The following is an 8763-nucleotide window of genomic DNA, read 5'->3' as shown; positions in this document are numbered from 1 at the left end:
ACCTCCTCCAGCTACCATTATATTGCTGGATGACACAAAATCTGACACTTTGCTTTTTAGTTTGCTATGAAACTCGGTGAACCATCAACCCATTGTTACTAGCTTGTGTGTGTGCACTGAACATGAAAATGATTAACAACAGTTTGAATTTGTACAGAACTTCCTTTCTGGAATCTTTTATTTTTGGCAGATATATGGAAGGATTGGTGGAATCATATGATCTCAGACAGAATTTCAGCAAAAGACCAGCCACTTCAATCATACATTTTTATGCATGTAGCTAATTTTTGATATGAGTATTTAGAAACAGCTAAGCTGAGTTTTAGATGTGCACCAAAGGGCTTTTTACTTTACTAGAATTTTTTTTGTTGTTGTTCTAGTTGAGACTTAAAGTGGCTTACAAAATTAGTACCATAAAGAAAAATGTAAACCAAAACAAACCAAAACAAAACAACCTCATTACTGGTAAGTGGACAGAGGCCATTTGGATACTGTATAGGTACTTAGCTGGTGTTATCCTTTGTTAGAGATATATTGGCAATACATTACAAGAACTTAAAGAGACTGTGTTCTGCCTAACTTAGCAATTGGACTTTTAGGAACTTATCTTAAGGAAATAATTAAGACTGAGGGCAGATATTTTGCTGTGTTCATCATGTGTAGTTATGTTGCGCTGTTGTTTATAACGCCAAAGGATTGAAAATAATTTAAACATGCAACAAGTGGGAAACTGATTAACTTATAGTATATTTTGTGGATATTTGCATTGTTTAAAATGATGTAGAATAGTGTCTGAATCTACTGAAGACGTTTAATATATTGTTAAATCCAGAAAAGGCTTCCCAGTTGGACTGGTGGTAAAGAATCTGCCTGCCAGTGCAGGAGACACCAGAAATGCAGGTTCCCTCCCGGTGTCAGCAAGATCCTTTGGAGAAAGAAATGGCACCTTTTCCAGTATTTTTGCCTGGAGAATCCCATGGACAGAGGAGCCTGGTGGGCTACAGTCCATAGCGTCGCAAAGAGTTAGACCTGACTGAGTGAGTGACACTTTTCGCTGCATGCTTGGTTGTGTCTAATGGCACACAAATTCAGAAAGCATGGTGTATACATATAGGATGAAAACAAAATGCCAAAGGCCAATAGAAAGTTATATACCAGTTAATGCATTCCCCTTTATATAAGGGGATAGCCATAAGGCTTGGAGAAGGCAATGGCACCCCACTCCAGTACTCTTGCCTGGAAAATCCCATGGACAGAGGAGCCTGGTGGGCTGCAGTCCATGGGGTTGCTAGGAGTCGGACACGACTGAGCGACTTCCCTTTCACTTTTCACTTTAATGCATTGGAGAAGGAAATGGCAACCCACTCCAGTGTTCTTGCCTGGAGAATCCCAGGGACGAGAGAGCCTGGTGGGCTGCCATCTATGGGGTCGCACAGAGTTGGACACGACTGAAGCGACTTAGCAACAGCAGCAGCAGCATAAGACTTGGAAAAACAAACAACCCTGTTTTATTTTTTTACAGACTTATATTAAGTAAATTGTATTAGGTTATAGTATACATCAACTTTATAGATATAACTGCCTTGATTACTTATTTCTTCTGGAGTATGCTAAAAGTATATGTTTATTTAGTAAAAATGAGAGGGAGAAATCAGGCAACCCACTGCAGATGCCTGTGCTAGGATTAAGTATTGTATTAATGAATCACACTCATTGCAACATGAACTATGCAATTGCTCCAAGGTTCTATTTCATGCAATCTTCAGGGACAAACCAAAGCTCACCCTAAAGGCTTTTGTAGGAAATGCTCAACCATCAAATCTTGTTAATGTTAATTAATTTCCACCTATCTGACAGTAGTGAGTTTTTTATACCTAAGGTGATTGTGTCTCATCCAAATGGCTTGATAAGAACAAATGCAAACATAAATTATGAATAGTTTCAAGAAAAACAAAGGATTAGTCATAATGACTGTAGGATCTTTGTAGTCAGGAAGGATGCTTCTTGTCCTCTGCGTATAGAAGACTTTCAATAAATACTTAAGGATTATTTTATTGATGGCAATATTGATTTACCATATCTTTCTGCCAAATTATTTTTTCACATTAATAAATTAATGTGATGTATTACAGGACAGTTTTCAATAAGCCTAGATAATTTCATTTCAGTTCAGTCACTCAGTATGTGTGACTCTTTGCCAACCCATGGACTGCAGCACACCAGGCTTCCCTGTCCATCACCAACTTCTGGAGTTTCCTTAAACTCATGTCCATTGAATTGATGATGACATCCAACCATCTCATCCTCTGTCATCCCCTTCTCCTCCTGCCTTCAATCTTTCCCATCATGAAGGTCTTTTCCAGTGAGTAAGTTCTTCACATCAGGTGGCCAAAGTATTGAAGCATCTGCTTCAGCATCAGTCCTTCCAATGAATATTCAGGGCTGGTTGGATCGCTTTGCAGTTCAAGGGACTCTCAAGAGTCTTCTCCAACACCACAGTTCAAAAGCATCAATTCGTCAGCACTCAGCTTTCTTTATGTTCCAACTCTCACATCCATACATGAATACTGGAAAAAACATACCTTTAACTAGGTGAACCTTTGTCAGCGAAGTAATGACTCTGTTTTTTAATAAGCTGTCTAGGTTTGTCATAGCTTTTCTTCCAAGAAGCAAGCATCTTTTAATTTCATGGCTGCAGTCACCATCTGCAGTGATTTTGAAGTCCAAGAAAATAGAGTCTGCCCCTCTTTTTATTGTTTCCCCGTCTATTTGCCGTGAAGTGATGGGACCAGATGCCATGATCTTCATTTTTTGAAGTTTTAAGCCAACGTTCTCACTCTCCTCTTTGACTTTCATCAAGAGGCTCTTTAGTTCCTTTTTGCTTTCTGCCATAAGGGTGCTGTCACCTGCATATCTGAGGTTATTGATATTTCTCCCAGCAATCTTGATTCCAGCTGGTGCTTCATCCAGCTTGGCATTTCGCATGATGTACTCTGCACATAAGTTAAATAAGCAGGTGACAAAGAATAGCCTTGATGTACTCTTTTCCCAATTTTGAATCAGTCCATTGTTCCATGTCAGGTTCTAACTGTTGCTTCTGACCTGCATACAGATTTCTCAGTAGGTGGGTAAGGTGGTCTGGTATCCCCATCTCTTTAAGAATTTTTCACAGTTTGTTGTGATCCAGACAGTCAAAGGCTTTGGCATAGTTAGTAAAGCAGAAGTAGATGTTTTCCTGGAATTCTCTTGGTTTTTCAATGATCCAACAGATGTTGGCAATTTGATCTCTGGTTCCTCTGGCTTTTCTAAATCCAGCTTGTACATCTGGAAGTTCTAAGTTCACATACTGTTGAAGCCTAACTTGGAGAATTTTGAGCATTACTTTGCTAGCATGTGAGATGAGTGCAATTGTGAGGTAGTTTGAACGTTCTTTGGAAACATTGCCTTTCTTTGGGATTGGAATGAAAACTGAACTTTTCCAGTCCTGTGGCCACTGCTGAGTTTTCCAAATTTGCTGGCTTATTGAGTGCAGTGCTTTCACATTATCTTTTAGGATTTGAAATAGGTCAGCTGGAATTCCATCACCTCCAGTAGATTTTTTGTAGTGATGCTTCCTAAAGCTCACTTGACTTCGCATTCCAGGATGTCTGGCTCTAGGTAAGTGATCACACCATTGTGGTTATCTGGGTCATAAAGATCTTTTTTTTTGCATAGTTCTTCTATGTATACTTGCTATCTCTTCTTAATATCTCCCGCTTCTGTTAGGTCCATACCATTTCTGTCCTTTATTGTACCCATCTTTGCATGAAATGTTCTCTTGGTATCTCTAATTTTCTTTAAGAGATCTCTAGTCTTTCCCATGCTATTGTTTTCCCCTATTTCTTTGCACTGATCACCGAGGAAGGCTTTCTTATCTCTTCTTGCTATTCTTTGGAACTCTGCATTCAAATGGGTATATCTTTCCTTTTCTCCTTTGCCTTTTGCTCCTCTTCTTTTGTCAGCTATTTGTAAGGGCTCTTCAGACAGCCATCCTGGGAATATATAGCTGTCTTTGATAAACTCTATTAAACAACCAAAAAAATATGAGAACTGTTTTACAACCAATTTTTTCGTTGAGTATTGACTTGACTGACAAAATGTGTAATTTGTTGCGGGCTCTGTGGTACCAAGAAACACTATTGTGATTGTGCACTTTTATAGGGTGCATATCCATTACCTGCTAAATAATCATTGCTTTCCCTTTCTAGAGGTGAAGACACCTGTTCCTCAAAAATATGCCTGTAGGACAGAATGTTGTGGATGGCCTGGTTTCCCCCGCCCCACCGCCCTTTTTTTGGTTCTGGCCATACAGTGCGGCTTGTGGGATCTTTGTTTCCTGACCAGTGGTAGAACCTGGGTCACCACAGTGAAAGCTGCCCAGTCCTAACCACTGGACAGCCAGGAAACTCCCTGTTTCCCCACGTGTTTAATCTGACTTACCAGAAGTTTGCCTCTGTCAAAATTTTACCAAGTGAAAGTCTGTCTGCAGTGCAAGTAAACACAGAGAACAATAACTATTAAACAGTATTCCTACTGCACTAAAATTTCTTTCAATTCAAAAATAGGCATATGCATTCAAGAATTTGTGAAGAATGGAACAAATCGATGTCTGTTCAGGTGGAGGTGCAGCAGGCTTGGGAATGGCCCCTGCCACTGGAGATTCCTTAAGTGATGCTCAGTGCTTCAGCTAGACCACGTGATCCCATCTGCCTGTCAAAGGTTATTTTAGACTTTATTCCACTATTTATTTATTTGTTTGATTATTCATTTTTGGTGTTCCAACAGTTTTTTGGGGAGCTTCCCTTGTGACTCAGCTGGTAAAGAATCTGCCTGCAATGCGGGAGACCTGGGTTCAATCCCTGGGTTGGGAAGATCCCTTGGAGAAGGGAAAGGCTACTCACTCCAGTATTCTGGCCTGGAAAATTCCATGGACTGTATAGGACATAGTCCATAGTCACAAAGACTTGGGCACAACTGAGCGACTTTCACTTCACTCACAGCAATTTTAAATATAAACTTTCCAAACACACAAAAAAGTTGGCAGTAATGCATGGTGAACACCCATCTACCTACCATGTTAATCTATACTTAACATTTCTGCTGTACGTGATTTATCACATATCTATCCATCCCTTCATTCATCTGTCAGTCCATCTTTTAAAATAAAAACATTTTCAGAATAAGTTGCCAACATCAGATATTTCCTCCTAAATACTTCAGCATACATAGCATTACCTGGAGCTCAATTCTGTTTACAGTTCTTGTTGGGCTTAAATATTTTTAACATGAATGTTTTTCTTTCGGAAAATTTCTCATGATTAGTGACTGTCTAGTTCTTATTATGACTATTTGGTTAATGTTTGCCTCCCCCTCCAAGGCTATAGGGACTGTTCTGTTTTGATGCTCAGTGTAGAGTGTATCTGGTAGAGAACATGTGGAAGTCAGAAAAAAAATGGATGGAAGACAGAGCTACAGAAATAGAAAGAAAAAGTAAACCAAGCCAGTTTAAATATCTGCTCTTAGGACTATTGTTGCTGGGGTCATTTAAAGCCATTTTGGTACATGGAGCAGACATGCTTATTGAGGAAACTGCTATTTTACATTGGTTCAGTTAAGAAATTAAAATGGAGTGTGTACAGTCACTGATTATTCTATAAGAGTAAGTTCCCAGGGTTCTGGATGTTTATTTGGTAAGGACCTTTATAATACCTCAGTTTGTAATTCTGACTTCTATCCCAACTCTGTACTTGAGCCTCAGGTAACCAACTTTTTTTTCAAGATAAAATTTCATATGAAAAGCCATGAGCCAGAGATATTGACCTAAATGCTAACTGACTACAAACCTCATATACAGGACATGTAAACAGACTCTTATTCTTTCCTTCTCGACCATGGGGAAACCTCCTTCCCACAGTGATTTCTTTTTGCTATTCCTCCAATTCTTTCTGGTGATACCATCACTGAATTGGGATTATGTCTTTGTAAGAGACCTGGACTTTTGTGAAACCGCCACATTTTTGGAGCATAAGGGAATTGTGTTAACCTTGTCCCTGGCGTTTCTAAAGGTATCCAGTGTGATTCAAACGTCAAAGGTGGGAATCATTTTCATAGATGACAGTTAGCTACCTGGTATCTGCGATCTTGCTTTCTTGCCTTGTCACAGCAGCGTATGACAACTTGCCATATGTCAGTGACAGCTTATATGCCAGCCGACAGTGCCCCATCCCCAGGATGTATTATTCCCCAAAACTTCTTTTCTGCTTGGTCAATCTAGTTAATTCTCAAAGATAACTGCAGACCTGACCTGATTTGAATGTCCTTGGGAAGAATCTGGCCTCACAGGACCTTCCCAGTTCAAATGGCAGGTTACAGAAATTCTTCCAGGAGTTAAGTCATTCCTTTGAGTTAAAATAGTACTTTCCCTGTATTTCTGTTCTGTGTTGCATATATAGGGGTATGGGAGGTGGTGCGGTCGACTCATGAAGTCACTTTTATGAGAATGTTTTCTTCACAAGATTATCTGTGGATCAGATAAGGATCAGGGTAACTCGGAAAGCACTGTGACCTTGGGGAGGAGACGGAAGCTCCGAGATTCAGCGCCAGGGAAAGTAGGGGAGGACAAACTTCTTTATTACTGGGTTTTAGGCCACTTAGTGTCTCTCAGATTTCCCGCTCACTGATTTCTTTTCATGCTTCTCAGCAACCCCCCTAGTCTTCCCCAAGTCCGTTGCTGCTGCTGCTGCTGCGCCGCTTTTCTCTTCCACCCCAACTCTCTGCGAGGTTCCCAGGAAAGCGCCGACCTCCTTCCCGCCTGTCCCATCGCGCAGCCCGGCTTTCGGCTTGGAGCTTCCTCCAGTCCTCCGAAGGCGAGTGAAACAAGACTCCTCCATTGTGGATGGAATACGATGCTTAACAACGCACCCTCAATTGTCACCTCTAGCTTTCCCCTCTATGCCCAAGGCTTCTGACCACCTCTGCACAAATAATAAGACAGCTCAGAACCTGAAAAACCAACCGCTGATTAGTGTCCCTCCCTTCCCCACCAGTGAAAAGCAATCCAGTTCCAGTGCTAATGCTCTGTATCTTGCAGTCAGATCTTCGTCGACACAAACCGACGCGGCTGTTCCCTCGCCGAGCCCGCGGCGGTCTTGTCACGGTGATCAGCCCCCGCCTCCCTCCAGGGCCTGGGCCTCTCCGGGCCTCCAGCCCGCGGATCTCGCCGCCCCGCCTCCGGCTCCGCCGCGGCCACCATTGGTGTAGGTCCGCCCCAGAAGGAAGCCCATTGGCCGGCCGGGCCGTCCTTTACCCAGCGCATTCCGCCGCCCGTAGGCTTGCGAGGAAACTTCCTTATTATTGTGACGCCGAAATTGGAGAAACCCAGAGCCGGGTCGGTGGAGCTGTCACGCCGGAATCCCGAGCGGCGGTTCGGCTGCTGCCGAGGTGCGCGGGGCGGGGGCTGGGGTTCTAGGAAGGAGGGCACCGCGGGGCTGCAGCCGCGCGCCCGCCGCGTTCGGCGCGGCTCAGCTGTCAGCGCTTGGCTCCCGGAGGGGCGGCTGCGGCTGCCGGGCGCGCGGGGAGGTCGGTGCCTGCAGGACGCGGGCGGCGGGGCTGCGCCGGGGCGGGGCGGCCAGGGTGCCCCTCCGCCTCGTGTACGCCTGCCAGGCGTTTTCAGAGCTCTCCTTCTGACCTGAAGCGCCCAGGCGCCCGGAGAGGCCGGAAGCCGCTTTAAAGAGGGGAGCTCCCCCCACCCCGACTAGGCTGCCTGCAAACTGGGAGGAATTGCGACGCAGAAAGTCAAAAAGAGGATCCTCCCCTTCCTTCTCGCCTGCCCCTATTTAAATTCCGGGGCTCGGGTGACACCGTTGCGGTGAAGGGCCCGGAAGCTTCCCGGCGAAATGGGAGCCGCCGAGGCCTCTGCGTTTTGAGGGACTCCGGCTTCTGCGAGGAGTTTGCTCTGCGGTCTGGGGGCTCCGCGGCCGCGGTTCCCGGCACCACCCACTTCGCCGATTCCGTGCCGGGTTCGCCTGGTCGGAGTCCGCCTCCTGGGCGGAGCTGGGGCGAGGGTGTGTGTGGACACGTGTGTGTGCGTGTGTGTGTGCGGACACGTAAGTGCGCGGACGGTCGCGGGGGTGTCAGGAACTGGGACGTTCGGGGGCAGGTGGCACTTTGAGTCATTTATGAATGTGTGGAGTGGGCACACCGGGACAGCTGACATAAGGGCAGGTGTAACCTGAAACAGACCAACCCGGAGCTGCTGTAGAGACCGCACCTAAAGCAACTGTGGTTTCATTCGGGGTATGCTCCGTGGCACCGGGAAAATGTGTATTTGAACTTTGCTTTTGGTGTCTCAGTGTTTCTGATTGTTTTCTGATTGCACTTTACTTTAGCTTTTAAGTCAGCCCCGTTTGGAAGTGTCTTAAATTCAGAGCTGAGCCTTCCAGGATTTTTCCATTCATTACGCACGAAATGCTTTAGGAAAGACGATTCAAGCGCTCTCTTCCATTTTTGTGTCTTCTGACTCTTTCCACAAATAGGAAGCTATTTCTAGAACCTTTCATCTGATGATTTGATAACATCAAGTGGGCTGCTTTTTAAACTCCAGACTGAGGAGAAAGAAAAGCAAAATAAAATGAGAATTAACACTTTTAAAATGCAGTGACTCTGAAGAGAGATGCTGTCTTGTTTTAGTAGGCGATTATTGTGAAGCTGTCACTTTTCCTACTT

The 8763-nt window shown here is 44.3% G+C and overlaps 1 protein-coding gene across 1 annotated transcript in view; it reads left to right on the top strand.

Annotated features, from left to right (window-relative positions):
- The window catches only part of HERC3 (HECT and RLD domain containing E3 ubiquitin protein ligase 3), a 139315-nt gene continuing 136979 nt past the window's right edge, over nt 6428-8763 (top strand). Inside the window, exon 1 of the mRNA XM_005681443.3 lies at nt 6428-7479. The gene's annotated coding sequence lies outside the window, so the exon portion shown is untranslated. The remainder of the gene's footprint in view (nt 7480-8763) is intronic.

This window comes from Capra hircus, chromosome 6 (genome assembly GCF_001704415.2).
Source record: "Capra hircus breed San Clemente chromosome 6, ASM170441v1, whole genome shotgun sequence".
Classification (NCBI taxonomy): domain Eukaryota; kingdom Metazoa; phylum Chordata; class Mammalia; order Artiodactyla; family Bovidae; genus Capra; species Capra hircus.
The sequence above is the reverse complement of the archived record's forward strand: the minus strand, read 5'-3'. Positions and strand labels throughout refer to the sequence as shown.